We start from the raw sequence: 23,472 nt of genomic DNA on the forward strand, positions 1-23,472 counted from the left end.
GTCAAATTTCAGATTAATTAGAAAGATATTTCTTACTGATACTCAGTTCATGAATGTGTGTGCTATTACTGTTAAGAAGCACTTATGACCTTAAAGAACAGTGTTCGATGATTCTGTTTCAGTGATGGATGCATATTTCGGTATCCAAATTCTCTAGTCATGTACCTAAAACTGATGATTGCCAAAAAGAACTTAAAGATATGGACACTGTGACAAAGGAATTGGCTTTTCTAATTTACAGCCAGCAATTATTTATCCAAAATTATTGGAAACTAATGGCTAAATAAACTGAACAAAGAAATAGGCATGCATTTTAACTGAGATTATATTTTCATATAATATTTTATATTAGGGTGTCACATAGTATTATGGATAAACAAGTGTTGGATTTTTTCCAATAAAAATAATTTTAGAGCTTAATAAACAGATTGAGCTTAATTTTTTTAATGGCTACAATCTGGTCAAATTAGAGGACTCTGTGTGTGTGTGTGTGTGTGTGTGTGTGTGTGCACATGCACTCAGTCATGTCCAACTCTTTGCGACCCCATGGACCACCAGGCTCCTCTGTCCATGGGATTTCCCAGGCGAGAATACTGGAGTGGGTTGCCACTTCCTTCTCCAGGGGATCTTCTGAATCCAAGGATCGAACCCGCGTCTCCTGTGGCTCCTGCATTGGCAGGTGGATTTTTATAGGAGTATACAATTCAAAATGACCTTGGGATTTTCTCGTCTCTCTCTCCATCTTACATACAAGCTTCAGAGAGCTTGCAGCTGGTCCATGGCTACACCATGAGTGCTGGCTGGGCTGAACTGGGCCCCAGCCTCCCTGGCAAGGGCTCCATTCCAGTCTGCCACCATGGTCATCTGTCCCCGCAGAGCTCACAGGCGTGCATTTCTTCTTTGCACGTGATGAAAACAGTGGTTGTCGATCGGAGGGCGCCCAGCATTAGGAGCCAGGAGTGGCTGTTAGAAAACTGCTCATTCAAGCTGTTAGTGAACTTAACAGATGAATCAAATCTTATTTTCGATACTTTAAAACCTGGAATGAAACAGTATCATCGTGTAGATACTATCCTGTAATCACTGTTTCCTTCTGATGGCGTTGGAGTTCCGGACATGTAGCGACACCTGCCCCCCACCCCCGGATGTCCCACAGGGACTTGACCACAGAGTGTCCACTGTAATTCCATACTCTTCCCTCTCCCTTGGAGCTCTGTCATCCCTCACTGTTCCTTATTAAAGCTAACATGCTCCATCTCTCCAAAGACAGATCTATCAGCAGAAGCCCCAGCATGCCTCTCTCTCTTTCTCTATCAGGTTTACCACCAAGTTCTGTTCTTTGGTAATTTTTAAAAGTATGTTTTCATTTCTCTATTACTCTATATAAACTACTGTCATCACACTGTGCTGGAAAGTGCAATAGCCATCTAGCATATCCCCCATTAAATATTGTGCGAACAGCAGCCAACATATAAAGTTAGTCACTTGTCCATTTACAACCTTCCTTGGCCTCCTGTTTACCCTCAGAACAAGATGACCACGCTCTTTGTGGCCATAAGACCTGATGGCACCTGAGTCCGACATCACCTGGCTCCTTCTTACTTCTCCAGCCTCCCCGAAAACCCCTCTGCCCTCCCCCAGGTCTGTGGGGCTTTCTCAGCTTCTCAACAGTCGCTTCTCTTCTACTTCAGGGCTTTTACCCCCTACTCTGTTCCTCCACCAGGCTTCCCCCACAGCACCCCAACTCAGGGAGCCGCCCTGACTCTCCACTCCAGGTCAGGGCTTTTACCCCTCACTCTGTTCCTCCACCAGGCTTCCCCCACAGCGCCCCAACTCAGGGAGCCGCCCTGACTGTCCACTCCAGGTCAGGTGTGCGTGTCTCACTGCACAGCAGAAGTCATTGTTCATTTAGCGCTCCTCTTCCCGACTGGAGGGAAGCCCCAGGACATCAGGGACAGGGTCTTCCAGCAACCACCGTGTCCTTAGTGTTCCTGCTGCTGCTGCTGCTAAGTCGCTTCAGTCGTGTCCGACTGTGCAACCCCAGAGACGGCGGCCCACCAGGCTCCCCCGTCCCTGGGACTCTCCAGGCAAGAACACTGGAGTGGGTTGCCATTTCCTTCTCCAATGCATGAAAGTGAAAAGTGAAAGTGAAGTCGCTCAGTCGTGTCCGACCCTCAGTGGCCCCGTGGACTGCAGCCGTCCATGGGACTCCCCAGGCAAGAGTACTGGAGTGGGGTGCCATTGCCTTCTTCCTAGCACCACCCTAACACCCAAGATGGGAGAATGCATCTTTCACATAATCTTCCCGCATGCCAGCCTAGGAGAAGGCAAAGCTTGCCACGGACAAGGTGTCTGTCCATGAAGCCGTCAGGGGGCCACCCAGCCAGGGAGCTACAGCAGGGGAAAAAAAAAAAACAGAGGAAGAAAGCCCCGAGTTTGATGAGGAAGGAGGAACGGCATCGAGTCCAGCACAGGCGGAGAGCCTGTCAGAGGAAGGCGCAGAGCTGTCATGGCAGGCGCTCTGATCAGCTGCCCGGCCGCTGGGGCCAAGGCGTCTTTACGAAGCGCGCACGGAGCGCTGCTGTCAACGTGCTGCGGGTGGACGCCAGCCTCCAGCACACAGCGGTGCCCGCAGCGGGAGCCCCGAGCCTGTGCCGGTTTAATTTCAGTGCCAACTATAAAATGAGCCTCGCGTCTCCACCCAGGCTGCAGGGCGGGAGCGATGACTCAGCACTCTGTCACTGCTCGACACACGCAGCTGCTTGCATTGGTTTCATGCCCGGATAGGAAGGAAAGTGCTCTATGACATAGTTCTTTCATGTAAATCACTTTTAAAAATTATTTTTACATCTGTAGAATTATGCATAGCTTGGAACACGACCTGTCTCTATGGAAGCGAAGAGGTAAATACAGTATTTCATCAGAATAACTGTTTACTGACAATTCACACTGTTTTATAGTCTATGTCTTTTTGGAGTGGATAGGAGCTCATTAGTCAGTGGTTTGTAAAACCTTCCAGACCGAATGATAAACTCACATCTGTTACAATTGGGATGGATGATAAGACCGGTGTGAACTGTCCATAAATATTTATTGTCGTCTAATATCAGCATGTATTGCTGTCTTTAGGAAAAATAATGCGTGTTTTATTATTGATACATAAAGCAGGACATTTGTGTTTGTTACACATGATAACATACTAATAAAATGATGTTCTGTATAATATCAGAGAGGCAGAAACAAAGACGAAATTTGGAATTCATAAGTTAGTTTTACAAAAACATTGTGAAAGACCGTGCTTACTAATACGAACCCCTTTAAAGTATTAAATCTTTAACTCAGTCAAGAATTTGAATTTCAGAATCAGAATACAATAATCATCTCTGCCATAGAAAATGCAAAGTTGTTCAAGACCATCTTTTTAATAACTAGCATATTCTGGGCCCTTTGCTGGCCCCAGAGACCTCTCTCTCTTGGGAGGCCATGCCAGGCTGACACCTCGCCCCACCTTCTGACAAAGCCCTTGAGGGTTTGTAGTTCATCTCAACCAGCTCTGGAGGCCCCTTCAGAGTTCCACGTTTCTTATATTTCTCTTTTAAATTCTGACTTTCATGTAATCTCCCAGAATGAACATCGAAGCCCTAACAGTCTGCATGGATGCCTTTTGGACCCTTGAAAGTGTTGGCGCCGGGGGCGCAAGGCTTTCTCTTCCCGGATGTATGGGGTTTCCTGTTCTGCCCTTGGTGGGGCAGGTGGGATGGAATCCTCGTATGGCCAGCTAGGTTTGGAGGTGACTGAAGATTTTCAGAACACACTTGAGTAGAACTCCCATTTCTTTTGCTTTCTTATTTTCTTATAATTTGACTCAGACAGTAAAGAACCCAACCTGCCAATGCAGAAGACGTGAGTTCGATTCCTGGTTTGGGAAGATCCCCTGGGGAAGGGAATGGCTACCCACTCCAGTATTCTTACCTGGAGAATCCCATGGACAGAGGAGACTGGTGGGCTACAGTCCATGGGGTCACAAAGAGTCAGACACGACTGAGTGACTAACACTTCCACTTTTTCACCTTCTTAAAATTTAAAGAAATAGTTTTGGGAGACTGGGTCTCCAGGTTCTTTCTTTTCTCTTATCTCCACAGAATTTAGATTTTGCTCAAATAACATTTACCCACTATCATCTTTTTACAGCTCGTTTTTTGGGGAAAGATATTCAGCTTGTGATAATGGGCAGTCATAGAACTTCACTGAGATTCTTTTTTTTTTTTTCCCTTAATTGCAGTTTCCTCCCGTGTACTTGAAACTGGAGGTACTCAGAGTGTTTGAAGTGAGCCGTCACCCACTCACCTTGAGAGAGACGCTGAGCTTTCCGTCACAGAGCTCACACCCTTTCTCGTAAAGGGAGGCCCTTCCTTCTCAGGCTGTGTGTGTGGTGATCAGCTGAGAGCAGAGTGCTGGACCCACAGAGCCCACAGACCCGAGCCCAGCGGGGTTCTGACCCCTGTCGGCTCCCTGACCTGGGCCTGGCCCTCACAGGTTTTCAGCCTCTGTTTCTTCATCTGTTAAATAAGGATAATAAGCTCTATTGTGCAGGACTGTTGAGAAAATTACATTCAATGCCTCTAAAGTACATGCCACAGAACAAGCACTCCATAACTAGTGGCTATTATTAACAGTATCTGACATTTGAGATTTAAAAGGAGTGTGGAAGAATTTGGCTGTTATCATCATACCTTCGGGTGGAACTAATAAAACCGTAAATTCCACACTACCAGACTTATGACGCTGAATCATTCTATGCAGCTCTTTACCTGGAATGTGAGCATAAAATGAGTTCTTGAATATCTAAGAAAAATAATGCAGAGAACTTTGTATCACAGAATAGCTACTCATGCATTACACCACACATTTGTGGATGACTTCTCCCAGTTACGTTCCCAGAATACACAGAGAACATAAATTAGCCTTGCATAATATCTGAAATAACTACAATTTGGTGGGTTATATATGAAGCAAAAACCATCAGATGCATTCTACAGAGAAATGCAAGTGAATCGAGGACTCTGTGTTCTTTTGGGGGTGACTTATTCAGTGGTTTCCCTTCATTAGAGCAAAAATTAACTGTGAATTGCCATAGGGACGACCGGAAGACCATGACTAGTGAAGTGGGGACCAAGTGTCCTCTCCTGCATGGGGGAGGACAGGTGTCAAGGTCAGCCGGGCACCGTTGCGATGTGAGAGTCCAGCATAGGACGGGAGGCTGGAAGGTGGTGGGAAGCCAGGCTCAGGCTGACACCTCTGGCATTCTCGGGGTCTGCCCCATCCGAGCCGCTGCCCAGCCCTGCCACCAGCTGGCCCCCGGGTCAGGGCCTCCCCTTGTCCCCAGTGCTTGCCAGGACTTTGATTTTGTTTGTTTGTTCTCATTTACTGACTTTCCTCATTTGGCTTTTAGAGGCGTTAGGACCAAACCAGTTAAAAGATGTCTTTCTTTATGTGGCTGTCTTTCCTAAGCGTTTCCAAAACACTGTTGAAGGACATTACAGATCATGCCGCTGTATTTTTAGTCTTGCATCAGTCTTTCATAAATAGCTCTTAATTTTTCCATTGATTTCATCAGTCTTTCTGTTTAGAAATTATTTTAGCTCTTTGAATACTTAAGATTATATCTGAAAGAGGGTTAAATAAAAGTTAAGAAAGGCTTATAATCAATCTATTTCCCCAATGTTTTCCAATTAAATAACTCCCTGATGACTCCAGTCTGAATGCCAATAACAATAACAGCATGTCAGTTAGGGCAACACTCACCCTGGACACGCGCTGACATTTCTCCCCCGGTACTAGTCCTGGGAAGGAACCACTAGGATCCCCTTTTCCCCATGAGGAAGTGAAGACCCATAGAGCTAAGCGACTTGTTCGTCTAGTTCCCGGCACGTGGACCATCTGTCCTCAACCCCACACTGCCTCCAGCTTCTTGAGACGGCGACCTGCCTCCACAAGTCATCGCTCATCCACACTCTGCACCAGCTCCAGAGGCACTTAATTCACACACACAGCAATCAAGGAATGACTGTTTTAAACAAGTTACATTATATTCAAACCTACTTTTAGGAGAAAATTTTCCAAGGCACCCAAGTCTTAAAGCTCGTTGCTGCCCCTTCCTTTGGCCTGTGAAAATGTAGTGAATTGACCCCAGGCTGAACAGTGGGAGGAAGCTGGCTAGAGTTTGAGGCTGGGAGGAGGGGCTGAGAGCCCCCAACACCAACCACCTTCCGCAGAGCCAGCCCCCAGCCAGACCCGGCTGCCTCTTTTACCCGTTGTGCGAACTTGGGCAAATCCACTTCTCTAATACATAGTTGTGAAAAGTGTTAGTTGCTAAGTCTTGTCCGACTCTTTGCAACCCCATGGACTGTCGCCCACCAGGCTCCTCTGTCCAAGGAATTCTCCAGGCAAGAATACTGGAGTGGGTGGCCATTTCCTTCTCCAGGCGATCTTCCCCACCCAGGGATCGAACTTCAGTCTCCTACATTGCAGACAGCTTACCACCAGGGAAGCCAAGTCTAAGTAAGGATGCTAATAATAGCAACAGCCTCAGAGTTTTGTTACAAAGTTTAAACAAAATAGTATATTTAAGCACAGTTCAACACCTGGCAATAGAAAAGGCTCAACTCAACACATGTTTAACCACTAAGTCCTGTCTGACTCTGCCACCCTCAGGGACTGCAACACGCCAGGCTCCCCCGCCCTTCAGCATCTCCCAGAGTTTGCTCAAACTCATGTCCGTTGAGTCGGTGATGGCATCCAATCATCTCATCCTGTCACCCCCTTTTCCTCCTGCCCTCAGTTTTCCCAGCACAAGAGTCTTTTCCAACAATTTGGTTCTTCACATCAGGTGGCCAAAATATTGGAACTTCAGCTTCAGCATCAGTCCTAGCAGTAAATATTCAGGGTTGATTCCCTTTAGGATGGACTGGTTTGAGCCCTTTGCTATCCAAGGGACTCAAGGGAAAGGAACAGCGACCCCACAGGAGACTGAGCCAGACCTGCAACAGCCCCTAGCATTGTTACTACGATGCCGGGCCTCAAGGGGAGAGCACTCGGCAGGGGCCTTCCACACGATACTCATCTATAAATCTCACTGCATTAAATGAAGTCAGAGCTGCGTGAGCTTCACATGAATTGAAGGTCAGGGAGAGGACGGGACTCTGACGGTGGGGTTGTAGACCTTGGGCCTCCTCTGTGCCTCTCATCTACCTCTCTGGTCCTCTCCTTGGCTACTCGAGGATTCTCAAGCAAATGGTTTCTCTGCCAAACGTGAATACTTCCCTCCTGGGAGGCACTGACTTCCCTTTTCACTCAAATGCTCTCCTTTCCTAGCCTCAGTTCCAGTGGCTTCTCCCCGAGTCTTGCCGAACCTCCAGAGGACCCCTCTGCTTGCCAGCCTCGACCCGGCCCTGCCCCCACATCCCACTGACCCAGCGATAGAGGGGCCACAGTGGGCCAGACACCCTTCCCTCCTGCAGCAAAGCTACTCCTTTATATTTGTTTTCCTAACCAACAGTTTCTTTAACACCTACTGTATTAAGCTATGTAAGAGACTCAGGTTCGATCCCTGGGTCAGCAAGATCCCCTGGAGGAGGGCATGGCAACCCACTCTAATATTCTTGCCTGGAGAATCCCCATGGACAGAGGAGTCTGGTGGGTTACAAAGAGTTGGACACAACTGCAGTGATTTAGCATGCACATATTAAGCTAGACACTCTAGAGGATGCAAAGATGGTTCCTATCTTCCAGGAACTTAATTCCTGTCGATGCCCATAAAATGGGTTTCCTGGTGATCAGGGTGGTAAGGGAAGCATAACCCCCTTATGAATGGCTAAAGGAGTGATCAGGAGAGCCTTCATAGAGAGGATGAGCCTTATAGATCTTGAGAAGCAGGGGTGGGAGGCATGGGAGGAAATGACCACTGGACGGAAAGACACGAGGAAAGCTGAGGAGGTGGGTAGTCCGCCACCCCTGCTTGGGGATGACAGCTGTCATTCGACTGCAGCCCTGCATTCCTGTGCGAGAGGATGGGAAGCTAAGGATTGGCCTCAAGCCCACTGAGTAGGGCTAATGCCAGGCCAAGGAGGCTGGAATTTGTTCCACAGCTAATGGTAAAGTTTTCACCAGCGGAGAAATAATGGTGCAAGCTGAGTTCATGACGGTTGACTTAGGTGGTGGTAAAGGATGAATCTGAGGGTCTGGAAAGGTGGAAGGCAGCAGAGACCCATGGAGAAGTTCCTGCAGTAGTTAGGCAAACTGGAGACAGATTCCCAAGGGCCAAGTGCCATGGCAGCAGAGATGGAGAGGGTGACCAGTCTTGACAAGCGAAGGGACGTGGCGTGTGAGACAGGGCTGAGTCTTCCTCGTGAGCTTTCCCAAGTGGCAAGCCCAGATTCTTTGGGTACCGAAACCCAATGTCTAACGTTTTTCATAGAACACAATTTTCACCAAAATAAAGCATAAATATATTCAGAATGAAGGGGAACATGTTAGAGGAAGCCATCAGTTTTGATTTAAATAGTGTGTGACTCAAATGACGCCTCTACTCCCTAATTGGCTCCCTTCATGTTCTTTAATCATACTGAAGAATCTACATCAGATTAATTCAAAGTTCTGTTTCTTAAAACGGTTTGTTCCATTCCCTTTGAGCTTTTACAGAAGATGAACATTACCTTGTGACCAGGGCTCATTGAAATGAGTGAGCAATCACACCCCTGCAAGGATTTTTTTTTTTTTTTCAAAGATAGAAACAGATATAGATTGATCTGGAAAGGAAAATCAAACATAGTGCTAATATTTAGACGTCTTCTCAGTGCGCCGATGAATTATTCAGGCTACTCGAAAAGATTTTGCAAGGCTTCCCTTTATGCTTAATATGAAAGGTTTAACAGCAAGAGTCGTTTCTAGGAAATCCTACGCAGCATGTTCTTCTTTGGGGAGTTTAATGACACTTAGGTCATGAACAAGAATCAATAATGAACTATTGATTTTGGCTTCAACAATAAAACGGAAGTGTCTTAGATCCTTCCGGCGGGGGACGGCCGTTACACTACCATCGTGTGTATAAGTGTTCGGGGGCACCCGGTAAGCCCCTCCCAGGGCAAGCTGCGGTGTGGGCACCACCGTTGCCTCTGTGGTTTGGAACATCTAGAGGCCCAGACTCAGCCCTTCCAGCTCCTGGTCATCAAACAGCCTTTCCAAAGGGCAACGGTTAAGGACAACAATGAAATTAAGGCTTTTATGCTCATTTCCAGGTGATCGGAGGCAATATGCCCTTCTCAGCCAGATTGCTGTATACTGTTGACTGTTACATTAGGAATTATAGAAATAGAGTTTTTGGAAATTTCATTTATACTGCATATACATGGTCATTTGAAATAAAAAGTATTTGTTACTAAAATGTTTATCTTCCACAGAATGGGAATTAAGAAGGCAATATGACAAGCAAACACACATAATGCCTGTCCGCATGACTGTTCGAGAAACTAACACAAATACATGTGACTCGCTAATGTACGCTTGCTCTCAACATATAAAGAATACAGGCTTACAGTGTTGTGAGACTTTTAATGGAAGTTGTAAGCATTTTTGAAAGTTAAGTAAGGGTCTAAAAAATCAAGTTTTTTCAACATCAGTGAAGAATACAAGAGATAACCATTAAAAGAATACAACAGTACTAACCACATTTTGATATATCCTCATAAAGTCTAGTAACAATATCTTCTTGTACTTTCCTATTTTCCAATTCCAACCTAGATCCTATTTTTGCCAAGATACTATCTAGCGTGATAACTTCCAGTGGCAATTACAAAATATGACCCAATTGTTTCTTTAAGAAAAAAAAAAAGTGAACTTTATTTTGGTTAGGAAACAAGATATTTTAATGAAAATGATCTAAAACAAAAAACACAATTGTAGTAAAATAGATGAGGAAATTGTACTTCTTTGTATTAAAATATTTTTCATAAAACATTAAAAATATATTAATGAGAATTTAATCTCATATAAGAAAGTTAATCTGCTATAATATTGCTTTATGTATGTTTGTATGAAATTTCCTGGGAGTAAAACAAATTATGTCATCATAATATTGTTTTGTCTCCCCTACAGAAATATTTTTATAAAACAGTTTAAAACGCATTTTAAAGAGGGATAAAAATCTTAAACTTAGTGAGAATTGTAACTTTCAACATTATTTTCATGGAGAGTCAAGGAAAATTACTAAAAACAAAATTCACGCTTAAAATTAGTCAATAAAAATCAGGTTGTCAATACTGATCTCAGTTTTCTCCAAATGTAAAATGGCGACTTAAGGAAAAGGAAACACTGGAGAAAACTTGGAAAGAAATATTTTTAAGGACCTGACATAATCTTTCTATTATACAACAAATGTTCCAACAACCATATCTATCCTTGTATTTAATTTTGGCCAACTATGGTGGCTCAAAATTATCATTAACTTTTACTATTGCTGCTGCTGCTGCTAAGTCGCTTCGGTCGTGTCCAACTCTGTGGGACCCCATGACGGCAGCCCACCAGACTCCCCCGTCCCTGGGATTCTCCAGGAAAGAGTACTGGAGTGGGTTGCCATTTCCTTCTCCCTTACACTATTAATTACACAGAAAATTCCAAAGCTATAAAGCTATACAGAGGGAAACCAGTTTTCACATAATTGAATAATATATCCATTGTTAAAGCAGTTATTTAACGTGACATTTTTTATTTCACCTTGCTATCACATGTATCAGAACTGAATTTCTGGGTCAAAATATCCATAAAGACATTTGGTTATTTTGCATATCATGGTTAAATTTTATACTTGAAAGTCAGGTCTACACCTTTCTGTACCACATCTGTTAAGCTGTGGGTCATAACAGTGCCAACCTCACACGGTTGTTGAGAGTTAAAATAAGTGAAGCATATAAGGGATGCTTACACATCTAGTGCCCACACTAAGAATTACATGGCAGTTCTTTTTATATAGTAAGAATTAAAATTTGAGATACAAATAGAGACCGCCCCAGCCCAAATTCTATTCCTTTCCCCAAATTCTGATTTGCCATATTAGAGCTGCCAGGTTTTTTTTAAGGGAAATAGTAAAATAAATAAAAAGTGAGTCAATTTAGTTCCTTCAAGCAAAAAACAATTTTAACAGGGCTTAATGGAATTTGGGATTTTGAGCTTTCATTTTACTTGTTAGATCAGTAATGTTTGGGCTCCTAGTTATGTAGTTTTCTATAGAATCCATCCCTGGTTTCTGGACAAACTCCACCCTGAGCAGGGACTGCAGAGGGTGCAGACACGAGCAGCCCTGAGATATATTTCACGTGTCTCATTTTACCTTGGTCTTTGGGAGAGGGTAATGAGTAGACCTGCTGGTCAATAAATGCTTCTCACTGATCTCCATCAACAGCTTTCTTTTTCTTAATCTACAGCATTACATCTTATAACAGGCTGTAAGCACAGAAAAAGTAAAAGAAATACCCAGATAGTTCACAACTAAAGGTCAGATGTACTAAAAAATCCACCAAATAATTACATTTACCCTGATTAATTGAATGGAATGTCCGTTATCCATCTGACCTCGCACTGGCTCCATGCTAATCAGGCTCAAAGTCCTTTTGTAACATTTACTTTTGCCTTAAAATCTGCTGTCCATGTAATATGCGACTTTCTTCCCTCCAGAAAGCTTCGTTTCATTGTTGAGTTGGAGTGAGATGTAGACATTTTCCCCCTTGTTATTCACTAAAAAGGGCCCGCAAGTTAATCATCTGACCTCAACACAAAATGAACACAACTGTGCTTATTTGTGCCTAAAAGAGATAGCAGTACGCCCACTGAAATGCGTCTCCAGCCAGAGGTCACCGTTAAGGTTATTGGCATGGTTTTGTGAGGAGGCTCGTGTTGCAGCTGTCTGCACTGTCCCTAGCCTGAAGATAAATAGCAGACTTCAGTTTCCACTGCTACTAGCCTCTTAACCTTCAGTAAGAACAAATGCCCCGGCTCACCTCCGCCTGCTTCCTCAGAGTTTACCTCACAACCCCTGCCCAGCCTCCAGCCTGGGCTTCCTGGCGCCACTTCCATCCTTTGGGGTGCCCCATGCAGCGAAAAGCGGAGAAATGCCAGCACAAGGCTAAATCGGTTGTAGTAAGTCACACGTTCAACGTGTCACAAATTAACACTTTCCACACGCAAACCAAAATAGCGACAGTTTTCCATGTGGCCTCGTTTGTAAATAATCCAATTTGAAGGTGACTCCCAAAGTCGTGATTTAAGGCGCGTTGCATATGAGAGCTGACCAAACCACACACGTGGTTGTGCCTATGCCTACCCTCTGGTGGGGAACGGAGCCTGGCCCTCCACAGGATGACCCAGGAAGCCAGGGCTGGGTGGGTGGCGGCCTGGTGGATGGGTGCTCACAAGCAAGGAGTGCAAAGCTTTTTTAGAAATCTAACCATTATAAATGGCCCTCCTTCTGAAGGTGATAATCGATTCAATTGTTGCTGTTGCTTAATAGCTCAGTCGTGTCCGACTCTTTGCGATCCCATGAATCGCAGCACACCAGGCCTCCCTGTCCATCACCAATTCCCGGAGTTCACCCAGACTCACGTCCATCGAGTCAGTGATGCCATCCAGCCATCTCATCCTCTGTCGTCCCCTTCTCCTCCTGCCCCCAATCCCTCCCAGCATCAGAGTCTTTTCCAATGAGTCAGCTCTTCGCGTCAGGTGGCCAAAGTATTGGCATTTCAGCTTTAGCATCAGTCCTTCCAATGAACACCCAGGACTGATCTCCTTTAGGATGGACTGTTTGGATCGCCCTGAAGTCCAAGGGACTGTCAAGAGTCTTCTCCAACACCACAGTTCAAAAGCATCAATTCTTTGGTGCTCAGCTTTCTTCACAGTCCAACTCTCACATCCATATATTCCTTAGTAATTACAAAAATACTAATGGAAGTAACTTTAAAGTAACATTTTGCAGCTGCTGAATTAGCAAACTAAGTTTTAGTTACAGCATCAGTGCTGTGATAAATAGGTAAGCTCCTGTGTGGCTGGCAACGTTACAAATTGGCATAACCTTTGACTTAACGGTGGCTCCATGGTAAAAATCCACCTGCTAATGTGGGAGACGCAAGAAATGTGGTTTTGATCCCTGGGTCGGGTTGGGAAGATCCCCTGCAGGAGGGCATGGCCACCCATTCCAGTACTCTTGCCTGGAGAAACCCATGGACAGAGGAGCCTGGTGGGCTACAGTCCATAGGGTTGCAAAGAGTTGGACACGACTGAGCCCTCATGAAAGGTCAACGTCAGAGGTTCTGAAAATCAATATGGAGAGATACACATATACTGATATATACCAATAACTGCAAAAGGCTCATATTCTCTGAAGTAGTAACCACACTTCTGAATATTGTTTCAAGGAAATAATAGGACTAAAGGTAAAGACTGAATGCATCCTTATCTAAAATTTTGACAGTCTGGAAGGAGACAATGGCCTCAGCTAGAGCCGGGGGGCTGCTTCCTTCACACTCCTTCAACCCTGAGCTGTTGAGCAGTTGTTAATGACAATTATCAAATTGTCAAATCATCAGTGTTGGAAAGAGCACCCGAGACAACCAGACGATGCCGTGCTCTCCAGTCAGTTTGTCTGAACCTCCAGGCCCTTGTTGCACTTTCTGTTCTGCACTGCCTGTCCCTCCCAGGCTGCTTGTTGCAAAGCTAGGTTCTTCTCAGCATTCAGGGGATTAAATTCAGCTTAAACTTAATTTTCTCAGTGAGACCTTCCTGATCACCCGCCTGGGGTGGTCCCTCTCAGTCCCTCTTCTGTCACATCTCTTTATTTCCTTCCTTGCTGAAACCTCTCATTCTTTTGAACTCTCCTGTTCCACCACTGGTTTTGCTGTTGTTCAGTCCCTCAGCGTGTCCAGCTCTTTGTGACCCCATAAATTGCAGCACGCCAGGCCTCCCTGTCCGTCACCAAATCCCGGAGCTTGCTCAAACTCATGTCCATTGAGTCAGTGATGCCATCCAGTCATCTCATCCTCTGTTGTCCCCTTCTCCTCCCACCTTTAGTCTTTCCCAGCATCAGGGTCTTCCCCAATGAGTCGGTTCTTCACATCAGGTGGCCAAAGTATTGGAGTTTCAGCTTCAGCATCAGTCCTTCCAATGAATATTTAGGACTGATTTCCTTTAGGGTTGACTGGTTTGATCTCCTTGCTGTCCAAGGGACTCTCAGGAGTCTACTTCAGCACCACATTTTGAAAGTATCAATTCTTCAACACTCTGCCTTCTTTGTGGTCCAACTCCATATATCTGTACGTGACTACTGGAAAAACCATAGCTTTGACTATGTGGACCTTTGTCAACAAAGTGATGTCCCTGGTTTTTAATACACTGTCTAGGTTTGTCATAGCTTTTCTTCTAAGGAGCAAGTCCTTAGTTTATTGGGGTGTTAATATCTGCAGGAGGACAGGAGTCCATCTTTCCGCCCTTCATGTGGGCACCCCTGATCAGGCTCTACCTAGGGAGGAAGGGGATTGAGGGTCACAAGTGAGTGTAAGTTTACGCTGTAAATTGTTTGCTTATGAAGTCCTGCAACCGAAAACCTTGGTCATGATGCAGACAGGTCCAAGGAACCCATCTGGACCAGAACAAACTGTGCCTGAGTAACGGGCATGCCCAGCAGGGCAGATCCACGTGCTCAGTGAGTGCAGACAGCTGACAGTAAACTCACACTCCTGCAGGGCTTGGAGACAAAGCGGCTCCCCTCTGCTCCTTGTCTGGAGTGAGCCCTTCTTATAGAAGCCAAATGCTTACTTCCTGGTGTTCTGTAGGCTAGTCTTCCTGTCCTGCCCAGAAATGAAGTGAAGCGAAGCAAAGTGAAGTGAAAGTCACTCAGTCATGTCCAGCTCTTTGCAACCCTGTGGACTGTAGCCCACCAGGCTCCTCTGTCCATGGGATTCTCCAGGCAAGAATACTGGAGTAGGTTGCCATTTCCTTCTCCAGGGGATCTTCCTGACTCAAGGATCAAACCCAGGTCCTCTGCACTACGGGCAGATTCTTTACCATCTGAGCCACCAGGGAAGCCCAAGAATACTGGAGTGGGTAGCCTATCCCTTCTTCAGGGGATCTTCTTGACCCAGGAATTGAACCGGGGTCTCCTGCATTGCAGGTGGATTTTTTACCAGCTGAGCCACAAGGGAAGCCCATCCTACCCATAGAAGAGATAAATCATAAGCAATCCATTGTGACCTGGAAAGCCAGGTACTGACATCACAGAAATTACAGTGATACGAACTGTCCAAGTTTATCAACAGCTTGTTATTTTCATAAAGATATAACATATGTTCTCCTGTTTTATCCTCAAATCTCTCCTCCCAGGTAGGCATTGTTACACCTGAATCAGCCAGAGATTCATTAACAGGCTGAGGGCATGTTCTTGTGCACCCAGCCTCAACCTCATGGGGATGCTCCTGTTTATTTCCAGTTGGTTTTATTTGGACTCACCTACTCTTACAATCCTGATTCAGAGGAAAGTAATCATGTGCACTAAACTGAGGAATTTTAGAGAGAGAGAAATGTAACACAGGCAAATAAACAGTCTTTATTCCAAAGTATCAAAAGTCAGCATATTTTACCTATCAGTGTTTCCAACAAGCTTTAGTTTCAATTCTTGTACAAGCCCGATCTTGCTGCCACGGCAAATTAAATGGCCACATTTTGTCCCCATGACTTAGACACCTCTTTTTTTTTCCTTCGCACGTAGCCAAAACTCAGCTTGAACTTTAGCAAAGCCCCGAACGTTTGTAAAAATGGAGTCAGGTGAGCTCAGCGTTTGCAGGTTATGCTCTGCATGAACGCTCCTGGGCAGAGTTGATGTCTCCTGCCACATCTAACTAACTAGTGTAGACGCTGATAAAAGTTGCTAGTCAGAGCTTTGAAAGATACTTAGAGGGGACTCCAAACCGAGTTGTAAAAGGCTTGGAGGCTTTAACTCTTATCACATATACAGTCATTAACTCAGTTCAGCCCAGCAGATCGCTTTGATTTATTCATTAAATATATTATTTTTGCATTAATTGAGCTCATTTGATGAGAAAGACTCCCACTCAGTAAGATTTCCAGTTAATGGCTTGGAAATCTATTAGATTTTGCACCCAATAATTCATCTTCGAATTTTCAAAGAGTAGCTAGGTTAGGCAAGCTGAGATAAATCGTAGATAATCGAGGAACCATCTGATCTGCAGAAACGACGTGATGTGTTTTTTTCACCGTGAGCACCATTAGTGAGTTTATCTATTTAATTAGTTTCTGCAGCAGAACAAAGAGTACATCAAGGCCACGAAGGTCTTTTATTCGGTGGCTCTGTGCAGCTATTCGTCTAAAACGACTTAAGCAAACTTTGTTGTGGTGGCGATTACCAGCATGGACACGCACGGGCTTCCGAATTCTGAGTTCATGATAAAGATGAAAGCTCTAACAGAGATAATTTGAGAAGTACATCTCCCCCCAAGTTTATTGCATCTGCTGATAAAACTGGTTAGAAATCTGGACTTCTTTTCTCATTTTTGTACCTCGAATACAAAAAAAAATTGAAAACTAAAGATGGGTTGTATCACTAATATTTCTTGGAAGTGAAAAACCATGATAATAGCCGTCATTCTGGTCCATTTCCAAGTTTTCAGGATCATTCTAAAAGCAGTGAAATTATTTCCAATATGTTGCATCACTCCTGAAAGCAGGAATCAGTATTTCCAATTGAAATCATTTATTTTTCTGACTGAGAATTATCAGGTATTAATAGCTAGGAAAGAAACTATATTAAGCAAAATTTAGATATCAATAAAATAAGATAATATGATTTTTTTTTTCATTCTGAAGGAAGAAAGCTTTCTCTTCTCAAAATAAAGGGTGACCCAAGTAAGTGAAATGTGTCTCTCAGTCGTGTCCAACTCTTTGTGACCCCATGGATTGTAGCCCACCAGGATCCTCTGTCCAGGGAATTCTCCAGGCAAGAATACTGGAGTGGGTAGCCATTCCCTTCTCCAGGGGATCTTCTGGGTCTCCTGCATTACAGGCAGATTCCATCTGATCCACCAGGGAAGCCCAACCCAAGTAAACTCCACTTTAAATCAAGGAGGATTTTGGAGAAGAGATAAGGCTATCTAACTGTATAGACCCTATATGTACTTATACCCAATCTTCCTGAATCCACATAAATACTATCTCCAGGATAAAAACTCACAAGTTTGTAAATAGTAAATAAAGAACAGGTATTGGGCAAATTGTGGGCGTTATATTTAACATACAATTTACTTAGAACCAAATTTGCTTATATCTCGATTGGTAAACACAAAAAGTAATAATTTCTTCATTCATTCATTCATCCCTTTTACAAATATTCAATTTGTATTTGACGCCAACAAACAAAGTTTGTAAGTAGTGTGATCCTGTCCTTCAAGAGGTGGTAAAACACAGGAAGACTAAGTTTCATAAATGACTTCCTAAGGGATTTAGATTTGATATGTTCATTAGGGCCATGGAGGGATTACTGACCACAGCTCTAGGAATTCAAAAGAAAGAAGATTGTGGAGTCAACTCCACAGAGTAAGTAAATCCCAAACTAGCCTTGAAAAGAAATGAGGTTGGACTTTCCCAGAAGGGAGAGGGGACAATATTCCTATGGGGAGTTTTTAAAGACATGAGTGAAAATTATGCCCACTGGGGCCAGGAAGAAATCCACATCTGGGTGAAACAGACGGTCTTGGGAAGGAGAGAAATATGAGATTGACTTCATAAGGGAGGGTGGAGACAGAGAGCTCTATCAGGCATTTGAATTTGGTCTCTCATACAATGTGGAGGTGTTGGCTATTAATCAGGAGAGAAAGTGACTGGAAATTAATCTGCAGGGCAAATCAGGAAGAGGAGAGTTTGAAAGGCCAAGTAGACTATTAGCTGCTACCCAGGGTGGGCCAGAGAAGCTCTGCAACTGGGTTTATTATGGAGACCACTGCCCACCGCAAGCTGAATACAGACACAGAGAATCTAAGCCCCCATCTGAGCCGCCACGCAGGCTCATGCTTCCAGTGAAGTCAACACTGACCTGGGGGTAGGGCTCAGGGGCTGGGGGTGGGGGAAACCCCCGGAATGCCTCCACACAGGCGTTCAATCCGATCAAGTGCTACTACTCAAGAATCCCAAGGTACAGTTTCCTAAAGGAACACGAGAGACTTCCCTCGTCTTCTTGGATCACAGAAACCTTGAAATTTGATTCATAAACGTCCCCAATATCCATGGCTTGAATCTGACTTTTTAAAAGGGTATCAGAAGACCATCCAGACAGACAGTCATAAAAAGTTTCTCCTTTATACCGTCTCACCCTCTTCCTACTCTTCTATAGCTACAGGTTTCCCCAACCCCTCTGGTCTGACTCCAGGTGTCCATCTACAGGTAGCAAAGGCAGTCTGGACAGTGGTCTTAGGCTGTTTTCCTGCCTCAGGCAGATCAAAGCCTATGATTCCTTTTTCTGTAAGACCGTAGAACCAATACCTACAGGTCTAGAAATAAGTCATAAGTGGTCATAGGGAGGGAAGAGGGAGGGACGGAATGTGATGCTTATCCCAGGATTTTCCCATAGTCCTCCTGTATTGTGTTGTTCTTCAGTCACTAAGTCATGTCCAACTCTTTGCAACCACGTGGACTGAAGCATGCCAGGCCCCTCTGTCCTCCACTATCTCCCAGAGTTTGCTCAAAGTCATGTTCATTGAGTCAGTGATGCTATCTAGCCATCTCATCCTCTGCTGCCCACTTTTCCTTTTGTCTGTATCGTATGGCCCTGGAAAAAGTCTTTGAAATCAGTCAGCCTTCATTTTGTCTTCCTGCTCATATCTTGGTAAAGGATGTCACTATTTCAAGGGCTTTTATAAGGAAGGAAAGATAGTGTAATAGTCTGTAGCATAAAAATGAGGCCAAGATGAACAGTTTGCTGTCCTGGGATTGATTGCTTGCAGTCAGTAGAGCATCCCAGAGACCTGCTCTCCAGATGCCATTCCTTCTCTGCAGGGCTAAAATTCTCCTAGAATTGGAAAGACCAAGTTCTTGGTCCCTTGCAGGCTGTCTGTGCTGGCGGAGGACACTTAGACCTCTCTTTCTGGATCTTCCCATCACCTTCTCGTTCTCTCTCCGCAGACGCCTCCCACCCCTTCTCCTTCTCAGCACCCCAGCATCGTGTATGGTTTGTATCACTTTACTGAGTGATTTCACCTCCTCCACCTCAGGTTGCTTCTCTGTGCTGGGACAGGAATAGCATCTAACTCATCTAGCTGTTCTTCGCTCTCAAATGACATTATGCTAGTATTATTATTGTTGTTATTATTACTCCACCATGAGATAAGCCCGCAGGAAATAGACTTGGGACAAGAGCTGGCCTTAGAACTCTCTGCTCCCTTTCTGTTGGGTATTCACTGAATGTTCATTGAATCACGTGGGCCGACGAGAAAAGGGACGCACTGCCACTTCACTACTAGGAATTCAGGTTAGTCCAATGGCGACTGAACCTATGAGTGTAGTTATCCCAAAGAGGGATAAACTGGTGAACCTGCCTATTTTTCTCAATATAATTTCAAGTCAAAATAGTCATTGATCAGAGATGAATCCAATTTGCCTTTACGTGGTCTTGACCAAATGACTGTCACCTGAATATATATAAAAAATCAGCCCATATATTTGGTCTCTATTCTAATACATCAACATCCATATTGACTTACTGAAGTAGCAGAATGGAATAATTTTGGGTAGTGTGTCAATAAATAATTTGATTTTCTGACAGTGTTCTCTTTTTAAATGACAACTAACTATATAAACATTGGTCCCTTGGGATTTTTTTTTTTTTTTTAGAACTTATGTGAAAGCTGGATTTGGTACTTACAAGTTTTGTGGCTTACTTTGAAGAATTATACAGTAGCTCTGTGATTATCTTTTCAGTTGAAATACAATGCATCTATTGAATAACCTTCACTTCCAAAAGCTTGTTCTGAAGTTGTATTGTGGTATTATATAAAGTAATGTTAGGATGAACAGAGCTCACCCCAATTCAGTTCTTTCTTTCTATAGGGACGGTAACTGAGATTCAGAGAAATTAAGTAACCTGTCCATAGTTAACCGTCTAGTAAGTTATTGGACGTTGTAGCTGCTAAGCTTTGAAAACTTACATTGCAGGTTATTTGCCTTTGAAGTTCAATGTTTTTCCCCGTTATATCACTATACCCCCCAATGTTGTCATTGTTCGTTTTCTACAGAACAAATCTACTTTGGAAAACGGCAGTTGTTCAGAAAGGAGTTGGCAGTTGTCTGAAGGAGCACTTAAATATTTAATTCATGATTAGGTCAAGATCCGTGATACCTTCAGTTTCACCAGTGATCAGTGCTCCGTTCAGAGATGAAAACCTTTCCTTGAACTTTCAAAACTATGATGGGCTAGGAACCTCTGGCTTTAGTTACCCAGCTCTTGCGTCAGAAGGATGTCTCTCGACAGACATCCAGCTGGGAATCCAGATCTTGCTTCAAAGCTTTTATCTTCAGAGGAAAAAAATCTTGTGAATTTCATTAATGTCAACAAGATCTGAGAAGATTTGGAGTGTTTAAGCCCTTGGGCGTCTCTAGTATGACATATGCTCTGGTTATTATAAGTCTGTGGTTGCAAAACCATTGCAACTTTGATTCACATCCGCCATGAACCAACACTCTGGAAATATCCATCATATGGTCAGACTTAAGGGTACGTTGAAAACAGTCACTTTCCAAGAGATTATGAAGTCAAGTTATCACTAAGGGGGAAAAAGATGAATCTCCTCAAAGTGACATAACAAAGCTAAAAAAAAAAAGTGAAAGCATTTCTTTAGGATTCTAGAAGTAGATAACCTCAAAACATCTCCCCAAAAGGCTTCTTCTCTTATTCAATGTATAAAAAATGAATTTTGCCCTGGCTTGTCTTGCCCTCTTGCCTTCCACTTCCATTCTTTCATCTCCAGAAAGAAGCAGACTAAAATTTACGATTATTTCCACTGTAATTTTCCAAACATTATGGGAGAAAGCACTTTTATTCTTAAACAGGTAATGCCATTTCTATAAAGTAAATTGGGTCTAAGCAAACCCCAAATAGGATATTTCTGGCAAAACAAATGTTGACAATTTAATCTAGGTCTTTAAATCAAAAACTCCTTAAAAAACAAAATATATCTGTGTCTCTTCTCACCCTTCCTTAATTCAAACTAAAAGGTGAAAGATTCAAAGAAACCATAAATTCATAAGCATTATGAGCTATCTTCTTAATGAAATCTTTTTTATTGGTGAGTCATCTTTTTAGTAGATTATCTTTTGAAAAATGTTAGTTTTATTCCACTACAACTAACATTTCTGCCTAATACCAACTAGCGCAAATAAGGAATTACTGTTTGCGGTCGTCTCCATTTCATAACTACTAAATCCAGTAAACCCAGAACTGGAAATGTGTTCAGAATCATCCAACAGAACATCTGTGATGGTTCGGCGTCACCAAGAAATATCTTATAAGAATAATATTTGCAATAGAGTCCACACACACACTCTGCAGACACCCGAACCCAGGCCCCAAGGGCTCAATCTCTCTGCAGGGCAGATGGCGTCATGCAGACCCAGGCAGAAGGTGTGCAATTTTAGCTGTGGCCGAAGCCATCACTGATTACAGGACTTAACAGGGAAAACCCCTTTCAATTGGACTTTAAAGCTTTTCAAATGGTTTAGTTAAACATTTGAGAAACAAACAAACAGAAAACCCAAAAAACAAAAAATGCGCTTTCTGATCCAGAAAGAAATGCCTTTGTTTCTTCTGTTAGTACTTTTTAAAATCGCACTCAGCATGGCTTCAGGCTGTCGGCGCTGTCGGGCACATGCCGAAGGACCGGCGCTCTCGTCTCGCACTGAACTCACCAGCATCTCACCTGGGGACACGGTAGACAGGTGTGTCCTCTGCGAGTCACTTGACGTCATGGGTGCTCTCACGCAGAGGAAAGCTCGGGGCTGGACTTGGCCTCGATTCCAGTTCCCACGCCGGGCACGCAAAGTGGCCACGCTTGTCAACACGTCGGACCCCACATCCAACGGCCGGAGAAGGAGGCGGTACACCAGAGGAGCGTGTCTCGAAGCCGTGTCACGTCACAGCCGTTTGTTCCGTGACTGTAATTTGGCCTTCGGCGCCGTGAGACGAGGGCTCTGCCTGGCTTCTCAGCCACTGCTGCCGAAGGCTGCGGTGAATGCTGTTTTGTCAGGTTAATCTGTTTATTTGTCTGAGATGTTTGCTAGTTTCCACTGGGTTGGGAAGATCCCCTGGAGAAGGGAAGGGCTACCCACTCCAGTATTCCAGCCTGGAGAATTCCGTGGACTGTAGAGTCCATGGTGAATTTCATGGTGGCCAAGAGTCGGACACAGCTGAGCGACTTTCACTTTCGCTTTTCACTTTCACAGTTATTTCAAGGGCCCCCGTACACATAAGAGGTGACACAGACCACTGCTGTCACTGGCATGGCGGGTTACACCATAAAACCGGAGCTTCCAAAAGTTGGTATGTAGTGTGAAAAAAGGTGGATAACAGTAGCCTGGACCTCCGTTGAGTCGCTGCTTACCATTTCCGGATTCACTCTGGTGGTTTTTAATTGAGTTTCCCATGCTGGTGTTTTCTTGAAGAACGTCTGGTGCATCGGCTCTGAGAGGCCCCCAGGTCATGATGGTTTCAGAATGACGGGCGGGGTGGGCACAGCGCCCTCACCCTCGGACGCTCAGCCCATCCACCATGTGGAGGACATCTGCCTGCACTTCTGCAGGACTAGCGAAAGCGCTGCGTCTGTCTAGATCGTGTCCACTTCTTTTCTTAGTCACGACCAGAGACCATAGGTGGTGGTGATGGTTTAGTCACTAAGTCGTGGCCAGCTCTTTGCGACCCCAGTGACTGTAATTTATCCTTCGGCGCACCACTGCCTTCCCGCCAGGCTCCTCCATCCATGGGATTCTCTGGGCAAGAATACCCGACTGGGCTGCCATTTCCTCCTCCAAGGGATCTTCCTGACCCAGGGATGGAACTGGCGTCTCCAGCGTCTGCTGCTTGGCAGGCAGATTCTTTACCACTGAGCCACCTGGGAAGCAGAAGGAATAGGTCGAGTTTATTAATTATTTCATCTATTGGAACAGAATGAGTAATACTTCGGGTATGTTGAATAAGCAACCTGAAGTAAGCATTTGTGTGCTTTCTACTCCTGATGCCTTAAACACAGTTTTCATCTCCCTCTAGCTTGTGCATTACAGTTCATTTAACAGTATCTATACCCTTAAGTCCAGAGAAGGCAGTGGCACCCCACTCCAGTACTCTTGCCTGGAAAATCCCATGGACAGAGGAGCCTGGTA

The 23,472-nt window shown here is 44.3% G+C and overlaps 1 protein-coding gene and 1 long non-coding RNA gene across 4 annotated transcripts in view; one reads left to right on the forward strand and one right to left on the reverse strand.

The window, feature by feature from the left end:
* PACRG (parkin coregulated) overlaps positions 1-23,472 on the forward strand; it is a 530,120-nt gene that overhangs the window by 500,970 nt on the left and 5,678 nt on the right. The gene's annotated exons all lie outside the window — the stretch shown is intronic.
* Positions 1,809-23,472, reverse strand: part of LOC133254272 (uncharacterized) — a 40,028-nt gene continuing 18,364 nt past the window's right edge. For both annotated transcript variants that reach the window (XR_009738626.1, XR_009738627.1), the window contains one exon: positions 1,809-23,204. This is a non-coding gene — a long non-coding RNA (uncharacterized LOC133254272). The remainder of the gene's footprint in view (positions 23,205-23,472) is intronic.

The sequence above is a fragment of the Bos javanicus genome, chromosome 9, assembly GCF_032452875.1.
Source record: "Bos javanicus breed banteng chromosome 9, ARS-OSU_banteng_1.0, whole genome shotgun sequence".
In the NCBI taxonomy this organism is placed as follows: domain Eukaryota; kingdom Metazoa; phylum Chordata; class Mammalia; order Artiodactyla; family Bovidae; genus Bos; species Bos javanicus.